Source organism: Octopus bimaculoides, chromosome 7 (assembly GCF_001194135.2).
Source record: "Octopus bimaculoides isolate UCB-OBI-ISO-001 chromosome 7, ASM119413v2, whole genome shotgun sequence".
NCBI classification, from domain to species: Eukaryota; Metazoa; Mollusca; class Cephalopoda; order Octopoda; family Octopodidae; genus Octopus; species Octopus bimaculoides.
In genome coordinates this window covers 103,882,654-103,885,377 of record NC_068987.1, presented here as the reverse complement: position 1 = coordinate 103,885,377, position 2,724 = coordinate 103,882,654, and the positions used below count along the sequence as shown (strand labels likewise).

The 2,724-nt window shown below is 36.9% G+C and overlaps 1 protein-coding gene across 2 annotated transcripts in view; it reads left to right on the top strand.

Annotated features, from left to right (window-relative positions):
- LOC106876076 (mitochondrial thiamine pyrophosphate carrier) overlaps nucleotides 1-2,724 on the top strand; it is a 15,707-nt gene that overhangs the window by 2,320 nt on the left and 10,663 nt on the right. The window contains exon 1 of one of the 2 annotated variants that reach the window (XM_014924483.2): nucleotides 23-472. The exons of the other annotated variant lie outside the window; for it this stretch is intronic. The gene's annotated coding sequence lies outside the window, so the exon portion shown is untranslated. Of the gene's footprint in view, nucleotides 1-22; nucleotides 473-2,724 lie in introns of those variants that run through there. 2 annotated transcript variants of the gene reach the window in all.

The window sequence follows — 2,724 nt, the reverse complement described above, 5'->3', positions numbered from 1 at the left end:
TGTATCAATGGGAGCTAGCTACATGTGCAAACATGCTGTAGAACTTTAGGTGACACACAGTGGACTTTGGAAAAAAGGCTATGCTATAGAAAGCTTATCTATGAGTCTTTATATAAAACTAAAATACAACCATATATGTAAGTTACACTTCATGAACAGGATTATTGAAGTAATTAAAATTTCGACCCGCTGGGTTCGCCATCATTAGTCGAGTAGTTAGCGCAGGGCCTTTGCGTTGTGGTCGGTGGGCACAATTGCATGAAGAGACGAGGTGAGGAGAAACGAAGGAATCAACTGTGTCTGACTTGAGGTGGTATGAGACCAGATACCTTCGACAAGCAGAAGCCACTGTAGAACCGGCAGAGAAAGTAGGGCCAGGAAACAACATTCTTTGGACCACATGTCGGAGTGATTACTGGTGAAAACTTGAAAACAGTTGGGTTTCTGTTAAAAAAATATATATCCATTTAAGGTAAGTAAAAGATGAATATAATCATTTAAAAAAACAGCTACAACATATAATGTAACAATTAATATTAGAAAGTTAAACGAATACATTATTTTTATTATCAATGTACCCATCTTTGTGAAACTGGAAGCTTTTATACCATATTCTTTTTAATTGTACATACATGAACTAATGTGTGTGTGTATTTGTCCGAAGTTCAAAAAATTGAAGTAGTTTTGTGAAGAGAAGGCACCACAATAGAAAGTGGGTCTCGTGAAATTCCATTCATTCTTTTGTTCTGTAAATATTGTTATATTCGTATTTTGATTGCACGGAAGATTCCACCTATTTTGATAAAAGCACTCTTGACAAAAGCAAGACCCAGCATGGTCCAAGAACGCCATCCCTTCTTTATATGATCAATCTTTACTACGGACCATCATCATCCTTTAACGTCCATTTTCCATGCTGGCATGGGTTGGACGGCTTGACCAGAGCTGGCAAGTTGGGAAGCTGCACCAGGTTCCAGTCCGATTTAGCTTGATTTCTACGGCTAGATGTCCTTCCTAACGCCACCACTTTACAGATTGTGCTGGGTGTTTTTAAGTGGCACCAGTACAGGGCTTTTGCAGGCCAATCCTTTTCAGCAGGGGGTGCGGCCTTAACACGTCTACTGTGGAAGACAGGTCTTCTTGAGTATAACAAGGTATCAGATATCTCGATCCTTTGTCATCTCCTGTGTATGTTTCAGTGTCCTAAGATTGTCCTTCAGCACTTTGTCCCATCCCTGGGTCTCCATCTTCCATAAGTTCCATCCACTTTGTGTGATTGGCACTTCTTTATGGAGCTGTCTACATCCACCTGATCATTGGTAAGATCGTTAGGTAAGATAGTCAACTGTTTGTCTTAACCTTAGTTTTATTAGAGCTTACATAAAATAACTTATCTAAAAGTTCCACATCCTAATCCCTGCATACAGTTCTAAATGGCTAAATTAACTTAGACCTGCAATGATATATAATAAAGCACACAGCTCAGAATTGTTAGTTATGCTACATTCACCCAGTATTTAAAACAACAGAAACACACCTTGATACTGACATCTTGGATAATGAGATTATCTAAGATTTCATTCTTTATTGCAATGACTGTAATACTAGAAAAGTGTGTGTGTTTAATGGGGTGTGGATTAGTGTACCATGGGCACAACCCTTTTCCCCTGACCAGACCACTACAAAAGAGGAAAAAAATGTCTTGGCGTGACTAAGTAGGTGTCCTCCTCTTGTTGACTTTGTTTCCTCATGGAATATAATTACCTACATCAGCTCAATATACACTGAAACAGAATTATCCAATTTAAATATCTCGACATCTTCATCACTCACAGAAAATCCACAGGTGAAACTAAGATCTTGTCATTGATGATGTGACTGTTTATTTTTAGACTGACATTTTTGGATAGGTGTGAGTGGCCAGATCTGGCTAGTTTGAACATAAAACAGGTAGAGTGTTTGGCCTGGATATGGCCAGTTTAAATGCTAAAAGGTTAAAATAATTTTCTGAGAATCGCTATCCACATTTGAGAAAGACTGAATTCTTGGAAATAAAATGTTTCTAAAAGTTAACTCAGTCACCTGAAATGAACAATGTAAATGGCAAATGTAAATAGATAATTTTACATGGCTGTTTTGTTAAGATTTTGAGTTCAGTCCCACTGCATAACACCTTGGGAAAATTCTTCTGTTATAGCCCTAGGCCAACCAATGCCTTATGAGTGTGAATTTGATAGACAGAAACTGTTTGAAAGCCTGTTGTATGTGTGTGTGGGTGTATCTTTGTGGCTGTATTTGTCCCTTTCAACTGTTTGACAACCTATGTTAGCTTTTTTACTTACTCATAAGTTAGTGATTTGGCAAGAAAGATTCATAGTACCAGACCTCAAAAATATGTACTGGGGCTGATTTGTTTGACTCTCCTATGGAGTAATACGCATATGTTAAATGAATTCTTTTATTTCCAACATATTCCTTTGGAAGGAACTATTTGTAATCTTCGAAACATATGTTGGAAATAAAAGAATTCATTTGACATATGCTTATTACTCCATTTATTAAATTTTTATATTTACTCAATTACCCAAAATAACAGGGAGTCTCTACTTCATAAGCAGGAGTTACACCACAGTCATTTTGTGATCTTTGCTACCCTGGTATCTATTAACCAATTTATTTTGTCGGAGTTAATTATTAACTAAGAGAAAAGAAATACATATAATA